The sequence below is a fragment of the Elephas maximus genome, chromosome 16, assembly GCF_024166365.1.
Source record: "Elephas maximus indicus isolate mEleMax1 chromosome 16, mEleMax1 primary haplotype, whole genome shotgun sequence".
Lineage (NCBI taxonomy): Eukaryota > Metazoa > Chordata > Mammalia > Proboscidea > Elephantidae > Elephas > Elephas maximus.
Window position 1 is genome coordinate 61,790,728 of NC_064834.1, and position 15,851 is coordinate 61,806,578.

Sequence of the window (15,851 nt, forward strand, 5' to 3'; positions counted from 1 at the left end):
GACTGATTTAGCACTAGAGTGGTATATTACTTTTATGTGATACATGACAAATGAGTGCTGCAAATGTTAAACTGGCTGATACTTTCGCTTATTATTAAACTTACTATACTTTATGCATTATATATTATACATTAAACCAAAAACCAAACCCGTTGTCTTGAGTCGGTTCTGACTCATAGTGACTCTGTAGGACAGAGTAGAACTTAGAACTGCCCCATAAGGTTTTCAAAGAGCAGCAGGTGGATTCGAACTGCTGACTTTTGGTTAGCAGCCGAACTCTTAACCACTTCACAGTCAGGGCTCATAATGTAAGGCAAAATCTTTCATAGATTAAATTATGGAAATCCATCATCTGTTATCCTTGCATCCCCTGTTTTAACTGCTTGATCTGTCTTCTGAATTTTCACTGCTTGTTACACTGCATCAAAGTTGTGCCCCACAGATCTTTTTGAAATTATTTTTTGTTAATATAGTAGTTTAAAAATTCTATTTTCTTACCTTCCTGTCTAAACTGACTTTTAAAATCTAAAAAATTTCTGAGTTACAGCTGACCTGTGGTATGCTTGAACTTGGTGTATTACAGACTATTCTGAAATATGATTGCCAATTTATCAGGTTGAAAGGAACATGTATAAGTCTGAAAAACTGCTTTATGTTCCAAAATATATAATTGCATTGTTTTAAGGTAGTGTTCATTCTCTTTGGATATTTTTTCCTGGTTTCCAACTATTTAGTACAGTATCTTTAATTTAGCAAAGCAATAGCTCTAACATAAAAAGAATATTTTAATTACAAAGGTCTCTTCCCATTTGGGCTTGTGGAGAAAGTATGCAGTTCCTATTATCAAGAGTTAAAAGAACTAATTATATAACATACTATATAGTTCCAGCTTCTCTAAATATCGGCACTGATTGCAAAAAGTAGTTCACGCTGTCAAAGGTAAGGATTCTTTTATTGGAAAGAATGAACATATTGCTTGTAGCTAAAACATTACAGGAGACCTTAAAAAAGGGTGTAATTGGTCCCTTTATGAAATGAACCTGAAAGACTTTTATGAAGTATTTTGCCATATTTATCTTCTAATGTTTATAGCACTGTGAAGACTCACAATTTAAGCACTTCATATGTAGTTAAGGAATTTCACAGTTGGCAAAGATAATTCTCAAAAATTTTGGGGGGGCAATAGATTAAATTTTTATTAATGTCTTGGTGGTAAAGTGGAAATAGCTTGTTTGGATGCAGGTGATTTCTAGGACTTGGAGTTAATTTCTTCAGTTAAATTTGGGCTTTCTTAGTTTCCAGCTTTGTGTTGGACAACACTCTTTCCTGCTTTCAAGGCTTTCAGTCTTGCAAATAGTGTTTAACTTTTTAATTTCATTCTATAAATGTTTCTTATTAACTACAGTTTCGCATTACTGACATGGGAGAACTTCTACTGAGGAACATCCCTGTTCAGGCTCTGAGGATAAATAGAAATAAATATACTATGTTTCCTGCTTTCAGTAAATTCATAGTGTGTTGCAGGAACTGGACAAGTCAGTAGTTAATTGTTACACTGTGTTACAAGTACCTTGGCAACAGTATACACTCAGATGAGTTCTTACCTCAGACTGCTTGTATAACCAGCCATGCTTACTGGGGGATAGGACCTGAATTGACTCTTCAGGATAAGTAGGATTGGTGGAGGATAGAAAAAGCATATGAGAAGCATGAGAAGTTAAAGCCCATTTGGGGAATTGCAAGTGGATAGCAATTTGGAGTCCAGTAATAATATTTTAGGTCATATGCTAGGCTTTCATTAAAACGTTTATTTTTATTCTTGTAAAAAGTCCAGACTTAATGGTCTGACTGAGACTAGAATGACCCCGGAGGTCATAGTCCCCAGACCTTCTGTTAGCACAAGACAGGAACCATTCCCAAAGCCTACTCTTCAGACAGGGATTGGACTGGGCTATGGGGTAGACAGTGATACTGGTGAAGAACGAGCTTTTGGATCAAGTAGACACATGAGACTATGTTGGCATCTGCTGTCTGAAGGGGAGATGAGAGGGTAGAGGGGTCAGAAGCTGGCCGAATGGACATGAAAAGAGAGAGTGGAAGGAAGGACTGTGCTGTATCATTAGGGGGAGAGCAATTAGGAGTATATAGCAAGGTGTTTATAAATTTTTGTATGAGAGTTTGACTTGATTTGTAAACTTGCACTTAAAGCACACACACAAAATTTATTTTTTGAGATTGCTATTCTGTGCCTAATTTAATTTAGGCCTTGAATTATGGACCTGCATTGCCTGCATTCATATTAGGGTCTGCTCCGAATTATTAATTAAAACTTTTACCTCAGTATATTTTTCATTAACATTTGAATTAAGTAGAAGAACATATCAGCCTGTTGTTGTTAGGTGCTGTCCAGTCAATTTCTACTCAGAGCGACCCCAAGTGACAGAGTAGAACCTACCTCATAGGGTTTCCTAGGATGTAATCTTCATGGGAGCAGATCACCAAGTCTTTCTCCCACGAAGCCGCTAGGTGGATTGGAACCACCAGCCTTTCAGTTAGCAGCTGAGTGCTTAACCATTGGGCCACCGGGTCTCCTATATGTATGTATCTAAAGATACTTAAATATTGAAAGATATTTGAATATGATTTTGAAACATACTGTCATTATCCAAGTTCTATGTAATGGTGACACGATGGTACATCTGCTCTATCACATGGGGTTGCTACGAATTGGAATTGATTTGATGGAACCCAACAACAACAGATCTATAACTGTGTATCTAGACATATCTAGGTCTAGACATATCTAGATTATTGATACAGTTTTAGATATTCACCCGTCTTTTTCTCAGCACTTAATGTATCACATCGAAGAGTAACATTTATGATCTTTCTTAGAACTCATGGTAAGTTTTTATTATACAAAAATTCACTCTTGTTAGTACATTTTAAGAAACCTCTTTTCATGCTTATTGGACAGTGCCACTCTTCCTTTAAATAAATCAGACTATAGGATTAGTGATTAGACCCTGAAAGAATACTTTGTATGAGTCTTTTATAATTTAAAAGTTTTTAATTTTCACATTTTAGCAATTACCTTATTAATGTTATTACGCTTTATTTATCTTGAGGTTATTTATTAGGAAAGTAAAACTTCATGGTGTCATCTGCCTGTCTCTCACACCCTGCACTCTTCACCTGGCTAAGCTCCTAGTTGGGTCTCAGTATTACATCCTTTGGAAGACCTTCTTTGATCCCTAGTTAGGTTCTCCTGTTTTAGGGTCCCTGTCTTTTTTGCTAGACTGTCAGCTTCATCGTATTGTCTTTATTCATCATGTTGTCTTTAATACTGTTTCTGTAGTACACAAAGCCTAGACCTTGCAGGTTCCTAGTAGAAAATTTGTTTTAAATTTAATAGTCTGGAGCCCGAAACAAACTGAATAGATCACTAAAACAGACAAAGAGGTGCCATCGAGTTCTTGATCTTAAACACATGTTTCCTGCCTTAGAATCTCTCAGGCCTTAATTCAGGGCTTTTTTACTCACATAATGTACAATTTTAAAAAAGTTTAGTAACCAAATGTAAAAAGGCCATAAGAGAGTTGAAAATAAGAGCAGAGGGAAATACTTAAAAAACAGATGCAAGACATTTTTTGAAAAATAGTTTAGGGTAATTTAATGTTGCAGTAAAAACACATAGACACCATTTGTTTTATATATAGAATAGTATAAAAATAATGATGATCTAGGATCATGAAGAAGAGACTAATTGCTGTTAGTAAATTTTGTTAAAGACAACACAAGTCCACACGTTTCAGAAAGATTTCTGTCCAAATGATATTAACAACTTTTAATGTGTTAAGGCTTTGTTATTGGAAATGTTTACTTAGTGAGGTAAAACATAGTAGACCGTTACGTATTTATTGAATAAAATGAAGTTGAGACAAATCATTTTCTTGGAAGTACTAAATTAGGTATGATATTACTACTTTATAATTTTTTGAGACTACCATGTGCTTCTTTGTTAAATTAGCTATGAAATACATAAAATTAAGTAACTGAACATGTTTTTCTTGATTAATTTTAAATGAAAACATACCTGTTGTGATGATACAAGTGATAGAGTAAAGCTAACTCTCTTTAACAGAATGGCATAAGTATTTATTCTGTTGAAGAGAGTTAACTTTATTCTCTGGTAACATAAAAAAAAAAGAATTTTTTTTTTCCTGGGATTAGAAGCTGTAACTTCTTTGCTAGAAGTGTGTGTTGTCTAACAGATAGGATGATCTGAAAGAAATTCTTTTAGTTCAATTTTGGTTTGCATATCTTTTAGGATATAGAATTCAGAATTTGCACTGAAGAGCTTAATTCTGGTTCAGATAAACTGATTTTTTTCTTAATATTGAATTCTATGACTATACAAAGATAGGTAGAAGAGCTAGTTATTCCTTATTGTTGCTAAAGCAAATATTGGTTTATCTACCATGTGTTAATTATAGTTCTAAACTCATAGAAATGTCATGCTTATATATACTAGGCAGCTTAAAATAGTAAGGTTTATGATTTAATCCTGAAGACATTTATTTCTGTACTTTGGAAGTAGTGATTTGAAATTCTTAATACTAGAAATATGGCCTAGTTTCAGAACACCCACTAAGCAACTGTGGGAACTCAGCATGCTAAATGGCTGGTAGTGCTGCAGTATTTTTTAATTTTCCCCACCAACTGTTATGTAATATCTTATAGTAGTACACATAGAACCGGACTGTTTAGGATAAGGACAAAGTATATTGCAGCTCAAAAAATATTTGCAACTGTGTCAGGCTTTGTTTTGGGCACCAGGGACCTCAAGATAATCAGATATAATAATGATCAATGAGTGTTTGACATAAATCAGATGGTAATGTTTCAGGTTGCAGCTGAGGAGTGAAAGCAAGAATTGTAATCTTGCTTGAGAGAAATGACCTATTAAAAATGAAATCACTATTTTAGGAACTTTTTGAAATTTTATTAAAGTTTGATAACTCTGATATAAACATTTCCATGATGTTTATGTATAGTACTTAAAAATTTCAGTGAGAATAGTTTTTATTTAAACATTTCCCCTGAAGTGTTGTACAACCCAAACTGTCCAGCATTGTGTCTGCCTATGATAACCAGATACTGAAACTGATTAGAAAGTATCTGTAAAGAATGAAATCCACTAGTTTATTTTCATTGTTCAGGAAAATATGATCGTAGAGAGATTTGATAAAACATACTTTACCAGCTCATTTTGTTTATTAAAAAGAGGGCGGACTTGAGCCTGCACTGATTGTAACATCGTGCAAATAGATATTGGAATTAAGTGTTTCATTTAAAGAATTTTATAATATGTAAAAGGAAGGACTTAGTACTTTTAAAGTCAGCTGTATAACTCTTGTAGAGTTAGCTCTGTGATAATGCCTTAGTGCATGACTAATTATCTTCATTCAAAAAGATAAGAAACTTATCTGGCCTTTTCTCAACTAGAACTCAGTAATACCTGACATTTTCATATATAGAATATCGCTGTAATTGGTGTAATAATAATGATCCTATAGAAAGATCTTGAAAATTTTTGTTTCATCAAAGAAAATTAAATTTAATATAATTGAAATTTTGCTATATTCAAATTCTTTGAAAATTGATAATTCATAAATGATAGATTCACATGATAAAAATAAAAAAAATTTTGTTAATCAGCACATCACATTCCTGACTGTGACTGTTACCCAGTTTTTATAATTGATGGGTTGTTTCTGAGAGCAACTAAAAATAGTTATTACAAATAATGTTTTCTTCTGGCATGATTTGCCATCTACAAATTATTGGATGATTTGCATATTTGTGGTGTGAGAATTTTTTACACCATACTAATTTGCTGCACAGATTTTCACTGCCCTTGGGGTTTATATTGTATTTTTCTCTTTGCCTTTGAACTTGCTATTAGTATCCAAATGTTAAATCTCAGTTCTATTTTATCTGGTATGTGTGTGGGAATCACATTCTGGGATTATTTCACAAAACAGCAGATAGTACATACCAGTTGGGAACCATAGGGTTTTGTTTGATTTGTTACATTACAAAAATAATAAAATGTCTTCTTATGTATATTAAAAAATGTAAACAAAAGTTTGTTTTGAGTAGTTCTGATGGCAAATTCCTTATTAACCTTAAGTTAAGCTAAATAAGGACGGCTGATGAATATGTTTCTTTTGATTTTGTATGAGTAAGGTTTCTACTCTGGGATATTGAAAAAAATATAATACAGATATAAATGGAGTTCTGTTTTAAAACCCAAAATATATCATGCTAATCCTGTAGAAAAAGATTTTCAGGATAAGGAGATAAATAATTGAGAATAGAGGTTTTTGTCTAAATAAAGTCTCAAAAATGAACCTTGTAAAAGTGAGAAAGGCTATGTATTTTATAATTATGGTTACTCACTAAATACTGACCCTGAATGTAAGGTACCTACCTTGAGACCATGGACTGAATTTTTACTCCTCGCTAATCTTGCTATTTATAGTACATTTATTTTCATTTATATTTGTTTTTGAGAATTGCTGGTAAATGGTTTGTAGAGTAATAGAAAGGATTTATAATTAGATAGACCTAGTGAAGCAATGTGTGGGTGCATACAAAAATGAAGCAATTAAATGTAATTTATTTTTTAACTTTAAAGTACTAAACTTTTTTTTTTTTTTTAGTTGAAAATACTTCATTGAATACTCAGCTTAGTGCCTATAACCTAAGATAACAATTATACTTTATCTCTTTGGCTTATACTGATAAATTAGGTAACTGATTTTCTGATTTTTTGCCACTGTGCCCATGGGAAATGAAGAGTAAAATATACCTTGGAAATACTTACATTGTCTCTGACGTATTTTTAGTTCTTTGGCAAGAAAGGCAGTTCAAACAAATATTCACAGGTAAATTTTTTTTATTTTTGGTAATAGTTGTATGGTATTAAAGCTTTCAGATAATGTCTGGTCAGGATATTAGGTATTTAATGTTGTATCTTAGTTATGTTGAGACATTTTAATCCTCTCTCCTGCCCACCCCCACCAGCCTTTTACTTTGAGACTTTGCTGGATAATTTTGCAACTCAAATGTCCGGTGATTTGAAATGAACAAGAGAGCTGTAATCCAATTATGACTTATATCATGGGTTGGACAAACGGGAATTTTCAGTTCTTTGCTCAAAACTCTAAAGGAGCCCTGGTGGCTGCTAACTGGAAGGTTGGCGGTTTGAACCCATGAGCTGCTCTGCAGGAGAAAGATGTAGCTGGCTGATCCACAAAGATTTACAGCCTTGGAAACTCTGTGGGGCAGTTCTACCCTGTCCTATATGGTTGCTATGAGTCCACATCGACTCGACTGTGATGGGTTTGATTTTGGTTTGGGGCTCAAAGCTCTTGTTTGCCTGGGATCTAAATACATATAAAGCCTTTTGCTTTCCCATAAAGAAGGGATGCAGATTTCCTGAAAAACTCCTATGTATTTGCTACTGTGTAAAGTAAATTTAAAGTAAATTAGTTCTGTCTGTTGCTACTGTTGTTCATACTATTTTCATCATGCCACCTTACCAAAGCGGGGAAAAGGTGAGTGAATGACATTCCCTTAAGCATGTTAATTTTGGGTGTTTTCTTTGTAGTCTTTGGACTAATCCTTTGGTCTCCCAGTTTTAAGCGTTCCCTTTTTAACTCTTTAACTACAAAAGTATATAGCTTTATGTGATATGGAGGGGAGAGCTGCTTATTTTTATGCTTTAAGCTACTTGAAAGAGTAAAGAAGCCTTTCAGACCTTTATAAACAAGGCAGAATACAATTGAAGTCTTATTGTTTTTAGATATTCATATCAAAATCTGAATGATCTGGTGTTAATTTTAAGTACAATGTAGGGGAACTCCGCGCATGAGACCTTGTCTTTATTCATCTATTGTCATTCAACAAATGCTTAAGTACTTGTTGTGTGCTCAATAATAAGTTTAAAATGTCTTTTAAGTTTTAGAGAGCTTTGTAGAGTAAAATTGCTTCTTTATGTAAAGAGCCTGTTATCCAGTAGGGTAGATAAGCTCAGTTAATGTTTATCATTCTTTGAATAAATATAACAGCTATGCTAGGTGTTGTTCTAGGATAAAACTGTGAAAAAGACAGTTTTTCTCATTCTTATTTTCCCATTTCTTTAAATGAGGGAGTGAGAGAACTAATCTGGCAAGTGTAATTTGTATAAGTATATAAATATAAGTATAAATTGTTCTGATCTGATGGGGGAAGTTTTAAGTGGGTACACTGAGGAGGGGGTATTTGGAAAGGCTTTAGATCTCTAAGCTGAGACCTGAAGAGTAAGTGGGAGTTAGCTCAGTGAAAAACTGTGTATCTGTGTTTCTGGCAGAAAGAAATAGCAAAACCCTGGAGACAAGAGACAGCAGGGCCTGCTGTGGCATCTGAGAGATGCTCATGTGACGAGAGTGCAAGGTGGGAAGTATTAGAGTTGTGGCAGGAGAAGTAGGAGCCAGATCTTGAAAGATGTGGTAATTACTGTGAAGAGCCTGGATTTTATCCTGAGGGCTGAATGTGGGGAGGCCATCCACCCTCCCCCAAAGTATTTTAAATTGGACACTAACGTTAGTTATTATTGTTGCTAGGTGCCAGGGAATGAATTTCCACTCATAACGATTCCATGTGACAGAATAGAACTACCCCATAGGGGTTTCTAGGCTATAGTCTTTACAGGAGCAGCTCTTACGGAGCTGCTGAGTGGGATTGAACTGCCAACCTCTTGTGTAGCAGCCGTGCTTAACCATAACTCCAGTGTAGTGATTAAGTTAGGGACAGGATAACCAGTTGCTGTTGATTCTGACTTATGGTGCCCCCATGTGTGTCAAGAGTGAAAACTCATGATGACTCAATAGGGTTTTAAATGGCTGATTTGGGGGGAGTAAATTACCAGTCCTTTCTTCTGAGGTGCAACTGAGTGAAGTCAAACCTCCAGCCTTTCTGATAACAGCTGAACACGTTAACCAGTTGCACCACCCGGGGACTCCAGGAACAAGGTAAGGAAGTGGATATGATGAGATCAGTTAGAAAACGATTAGAAGAGAGAATTCTGTATACTCTGGATTAGGGCAGTGCCAGCTAGAAAGGAGAGATGTTGATGGAGCCAGGGGAAACTTAGGGGGAAGAATTTGTTAGAATGTGAATTGAAGGAAAGAAAGAAGGAATCAGGATGACTCCAGGATTCCTGACCCCATCCACCCATTTTAGTTAATTCCTGCTTAGATGTTACTTCTTTTAGAAAGCTTTTCCTGATTCCTGCGGTCTCCAACACTGGTTTAAGTGTTGCCCTTTTGTGCTTCAACAACGCCACACTATTTTCTTGCCTTCCCCCCTTGTTTATAAGTTTATAGCAAGGGCTGTACCTTATTATTGCATATTTAGCACCTTGCACAGTGCGTGACACTTGTTGTTAGGTGTCATCAGGTCAATTCCAACTCATAGCAAACCTATGTACAGCAGAATGAAACACTGCCTGGTCCTGCACCATCGTCACAATCATTGCTGTGTTTGAGTTCATTGTTGCGGTCACTGTGTCAATCCATCTTATTGAGGGTCTTCCTTTTTTTCGCTGATCCTGTACTTTACCAAGCATGATGTCCTGTACTTTACCAAGCATGATGTCCTGTACTTTACCAAGCATGATGTCCTGTACTTTACCAAGCATGATGTCCTACTCCAGGGACTGGTTCCTCCTGATAGCATGTCCAAAGTACAAGAGACGAAGACTCACCTTCCTTGCTTCTAAGGAGCACTCTGGCCAAACTTCTTCCAAGACTGTTCATTCTTCTGGCAGTCCATGGTGTATTCAGTATTCTATGCCAGCACCATAATTCAAAGGCACAGATTCTTCTTCGGCCTTCCTTATTCACTGTTGATCTTTCACATGCATAGAAGGTGATTGAAAACTGTGGCTTAGTCCACAGAGTGAGTGACATCTTTGCTTTTTAACACTTTAAAGAGGTCTTTTATAGCAGGTTTGCCCAATGCAATATGTCATTTGATTTTCTTGACTGATACTTCCATGGGCATTGACTGTGGATCATAGAAAAATGAAATCCTTGACAACTACAGTATTTTCTGTTTATCATGATGTTGCTTATTGGTCCAGTTGTGAGGATTTTTGTTTTCTTTATGTTGAAATGTTGTAGACTCTGATCTTCATCAGTGAGTGCTTCAAGTCCTCTTTGCTTTCTGCGAGCAAGATTGTGTCATCTGCATATTGCAGGTTGTTAATGAGTCTTCCCTCCAATCCTGATACTGTGTTGTTCTTCATATAGTCCAGTTTCTTGGATTATGTGCTCAGCATACAGATTAAATAAGTACGGTGAAAAGATGCAAGCCTGATGCACACCCTTCTTGATTTTAAACCATGCAGTATCCCCTTATTCTTTTTGAATGACTGCCCCTTAGTCTGTGTATAGGTTCTGCATGAGCACAATTAAGTGCTCTGGAATTCCCATTCTTTGCAATGTTATCCATAATTTGTTATGATCACACAGTCCAATGCCTTTGCATAGTCAATAAAACACAGGTTTAAACATCTTTCTGGTATTCTCTGCTTTCAGTCAAGCTCCATCTGACATCAGAATGATATCTCTCATTCCATGTTCTATTTTGAATTGGGCTTGAATTTTTGGCAGTTCTCTGTCACTGCACTGCTTCAACTGTTTTTTAATTATCTTCAGCAAAATTTTACTTGCATGTGTATTGTTGGATAATTTCTGCATTCTGCTGGATCATCTTTCTTTGAAATGGGCACAAATATGGACCTCTTCCTTAGTCAGATGACCAGGTAGCTGTCTTCCAAAGTTCTTGGCATGAGTGGGTGAGTGCTTCTACCGTTGCGTCCATATGTTGAAAGGTCTCAATTGGTATTTTGTCAATTCCTGGAGCCTTGCTTTTTGCCAGTGCCTTTGGTGCAGCTTGGACTTCTTCCTTCAGTACCATCGGTTCTTGATCATGTGCTACCTCCTGAAATGGTTGAATGTCAACCAATTTCTTTTGGTGCAGTGACTCTGTATTCCTTCCATCTTCTTTTGATGCTGCCTGCATTGTTCAGTATTTTGCCCATAGAATCCTTCAGTATTGCCACTCGAGGCTTGAATTTTTTTTTTTTTCTATTTCTTTTAGCTTGAGAAAAGCCGAACATGTTCTTCCGTTTCGGTTTTCTAACACCAGGTCTTTGCACATGTCATTATAATACTTTACTTTGTTTTCTTGGGAAACCCTGTTGGCGCAGTGGTTAAGACCTACAGTTGCTAACCAAAAGGCTGGCAGTTCGAATCTACCAGGTACTCCTTGGAAACTGTACAGGGCAGTTCTACCCTGTCCTATAGGGTTTGCTATGAGTTGGAATTGACTCGACAGCAGTGGGTTTGATTTTTTGTTTTTGTCTTCTTGAGTTGCCCTTTGGAATCTTCTGTTCAGCTTTTTTGCATCATCACTTCTTCCGTTTGCTTTAGCTACTCTGCATTCAAGAGCAAGTTTCATAGTCTCTTCTGAGTCTATTTTGGTCTTTTCTTTCTGTCCTGTCTTTTTAATGTCCTTTTGCTTCCTTCATCTGTGATGTCCTTGATGTCATCCCACAACTTGTCAGGTCTTCAGTCGTTAGTGTTCAGTGTGTAAAATCTGTACTTGAGAAGTTCTCTAAATTCAGGTGAGATATACTCAAGGTCGTACTTTGGTTCTCCTGGACTTGTTTTAATTTTCTTCAGCTTCAACCTGAACTTGCATATGAGCAATTGATGGTTTGTTTCACAGTCGGCCCTTGGCCTTGTTCTGAGTGATATTGAGCTTCTCCATTGTCTTCTTCCATAGATGTAGTTGATTTGATTCCTGTGTATTCCATCTGGTGAGGTCCACATGGGCAGTCACTGTTTATGTTGTTGAAAAAAGGTATTTGCAGTTACACAAAATTCTATCATGCAATCTTTGGTGTTGTTTCTGTCACCATTGCCATATTTTCCAGCTACTGATCCTTCTTTGTTTCCAACTTATTCATATAATTACACAGTAATTATTGATGCATCTTGATTGCATGTTCGATCACTTTCAGACTGCAGAAGTTGGTAAAAATTTTCAATTTCTTCATCTTTGGCATTAGTAGTTGGTGTGTAAATTTGAATAATAGTCGTATTAACTGGTCTTTCTTGTAGGCGTATGGATATTATCCTATCACTGACAGTGTTGTACTCAGTACAGATCTTAAAGTGTTCTTTTTTAACAGTGAATGTGATGCTGTCCCTCTTCAGTTTCTCATTCCTGGCATAGTAGACCATATGATTGATTCAAAGTGGCTAATACCAGTCCATTTCAGCTCACTAATGCCAGGGTATCTATCTTCAAGTGTTCCATTTCATTTTTGACAACTCCCACTTTAAAAACAAAAGCCAAACCCGTTGCTGTCGAGGCGATTCTGTCTCATAGTGACTGTATGGGACAGAGTAGAACTGCCCCAGAGTTTCCAGGGAGCGCCTGGTGTATTTGAACTGCCAGCCTTTTGGTTAGTAGCCATAGGTCTTAACCACTACGCCACCGGGGTTCCCTTCTTCCACTTAAAAAAAAACCATTTAGCATGTGTTAAATAAGTGCTGAATGAATGAAAGAGCTTTTTTTTTTTTTTCTTTTACCCTTGCCTCTACTAGATGTAATTCTTTTTAGTTTACATCAATTTGCTGTATGGAAAAATGGAATCTTATTTTAATCTATATTTCCCTGATTGTTTGTGAGGGTGAGGAAATCTATACATTCTTTCACTGCAAAGATTTATGGTTGTCAGACAAAATACAGTGTATGGTTATGTTTAACACATCATGGCTTTAGTTTTTAATAACTTTCCAAAAATTTTGCATAAAAAATGTAGATCTCTACCTTAGAATGGAAACCCCAGTGGTGTAATGGTTAAGAGCTACATCTGTTAAAAGGATGGCAGTTCAAATCCACCAGGTGCTCCTTGGAAACTCTTTGGGGCAGTTCTACTCTGTCTTGTAGGGTCGTTATGAGTCAGAATCGACTCGATGACAATGGGTTTGTTTTTGGGTTTTTACCTTCGGATGGTGAGACTTCATCTTATATACTTTGGGCACGTTATCAGGAGGGACCATCTTTTGTAGCTAAGGGTTTAAGAGAGAAATCATGCTATAACAATCGAAGTATACTTAAAGGCGTAAAGCAATGCAAAGCAGTGCAGTATAAAAGTGTAAGCGTACTTTATTCCATATTCTTTTCCAGTTTTTGTTGTTTGTATGGCAACATTGTCAGGCATTATGACATTTACATTATATTCTGTAGCCATACCACATCTCTTCTCTTTTTTAGCCTTAGACCAATGGTTAGTTAAATGGATTCAGTGCTCAAAACTTGTCCGTTTGTGGTAGTTTTTTTGGTTTATATTTTGGATAACTGAACTTTATCATCTAATATTTTCTTCAAGAATGGTTTATGGGAGCAATAGGTCTTGGAGTTTTACATATCCAATAATACTTAACTTGTTTTTAAACTGAACTGTAGTTAAACTGGGTGTAAATTCTTGAGTCATGCTTTTTTTTTTTTTTCCTTGAGGACTTTGTCGGTATTGCCCTGCTTACTCTCTTTTACCATTGATTCTGTCCCTCTCCCTCACTTTTAGATAGCAATGTTTTTGCCTAGATTCTCAAAGGATTCTCTTTTTGAATCCTTGATGTGCAGCAGTTTCACTAGGATAAATCTGGATTCTTCTGTATCAGTTTTTCTTAGGAAATGACTTGCCCTTTCAGACTATTTGATTTCTTATTCAGTCCTGCCTTTCTCAGATCTGTGATGCCAAGTGAGGTCTGTGAATGCTTCACATGTTCCAAACAAGGGATTGTTGAATTTGCCCTTCTGGCTATGTCACGTACTTTTCAGAGCTGAACTATGACGGTTTTGAGATTTACAGCTACAAGCCATTGTTGATCTCTTGCTTGAAGTCTTCCAGCATTCCTCTTTTACCTTCACTGCATTTGGCTGGCAGCCCTTTTCATATAGTGTGGTTCACGATGTCTCCTAGTTTGTGTTTCTGTTTCTCATCCTCCTCTCCTGGTTTTTGTGAGATTTTGAAGAACTGAAAGTGACCACACCACTTTTACCTGCCATTTCAAACCAGAAATCCTAGGGCTGAAGTTTTATCAGAATTAAGATCGTGTTTCTGTAAAAAAAAAAAAAGATATATGCCCATATTGCCAAAACCAGCTTATTTAGAGGTTTTGTTAGATCAAGTTTTTGTTTTTTAAACTTAAAACACACTTTAACACTAAATTTTGAATATGTCACCTAATTAGGATTTTGAAGCCTTATACATCAGGAAGTATAAAGAATGAGGCATTCTCTAGTTAGGCAATGATTGCCATTCTTTTGAGCGCTCATTAATTATTTAGTTTGCTTTAGATGTTAATTCCTTTTTCAACCAAATCTGAAAATGGAACTTTCGTACTCTAGATTCTGCCACTAGAATTTTTTATTTTAAATTCTTTGGTGTACTAAATGTTACTTCTGGAATGATCTGGTATTCTGAATGGCATATTTTTTGTTAAGGGAAATGTTAGTTTATTTTCCTCACTTAATGGCCTTGTTAAAAGAAGTAAGTTTGAAAAATCTTGATAGCTGATGAGCAAACCTTTTATTCTCTGATTTGAACACATTCTTAGATTCATTTGACCCAGTTCCATTTTACCTATCCTTTGTTCATTAGCCCCAGAGTAAGGTGGCTGCGCAGAGAAGCTAGGTTATTTTTCCACCCCATTTCTTCTACATAACCGAATATATTATTTTCTTAGTCGCAAATAAAACACATTCTGACAACCTCACAGAAAATTTTAATGCACGATAGATTATTGGAGTTTCCAATTTTAAGTCTTTGTCACTCTAATTATTAATCACTCTGGTAGTGTAGTGGTTAAGAGCTACGGCTGCTAACCAAAAGGTTGGCAGTTCGAATCCACCAGGCACTGCTTGGAAACTCTATGGGGCAGTTCTGCTCTGTCCTATAGGGTATTATGAGTCAGAATCGACTCGACAGCAGTAGGTTTTAATTTTCTGTGTTTTTTAAATCTCAGTATTTTAATAATCTTGTAAAAACTTACCAGTGTTCTAAATTACCTCAGAGCAGTAACCTCAGTTTACTACTAAATATATGTACTTTGAGCCCTTGAAACACTATGAGATATTAATAGATATCCCTCAGAAAAGGTTTTGTGATCAAAATAAATTTGGAAAATCTTATAGATTATATACCTCTTTACAGAGTATAATGTTACATTAAAACACTGACAATTTCTGCTCTAAAGACATAATTATGCATGAAGTACATTTTATCCTAAACCTAACTGACCATGGAACTAGATGTTGTAGAAATGCATTTTAGGAAATGCTGAGAATTTACATTTTCAATTTTAAGACATTATTGAGATATTCTAAAATATGTGTTTGCATGACAATTTTGGTTACACAATGATTGGTAATTACTTACAGCCATGGGGACCTAGTAAGCTTTTTAATGTAGGAGAAATGAAAACCACTGTCCTAATATGTAAATACACTCAGAAGCCATTTAATTATGGTGGTATTTTCTAGAATCTTAAGGATTTCTCTTATGACCAGGACATTTTCTTAAGCTTGATCTTCTAGTCTGAAAGTATTTCTTGAGTGCCTATTATGTGTTGAACACCCAGAATTGGTCACCTTTGGAAATACTTTTCTTTAAGATTTGGCAGTAGAAGTTTTAGAGCCTTAGTGATGCAGTGGTTAAAGCA

General features: G+C 35.8%; 1 protein-coding gene across 1 annotated transcript in view; it reads left to right on the forward strand.

Moving 5' to 3' along the window:
• SHOC2 (SHOC2 leucine rich repeat scaffold protein) overlaps nt 1-15,851 on the forward strand; it is a 108,360-nt gene that overhangs the window by 3,076 nt on the left and 89,433 nt on the right. The window lies entirely within an intron of this gene.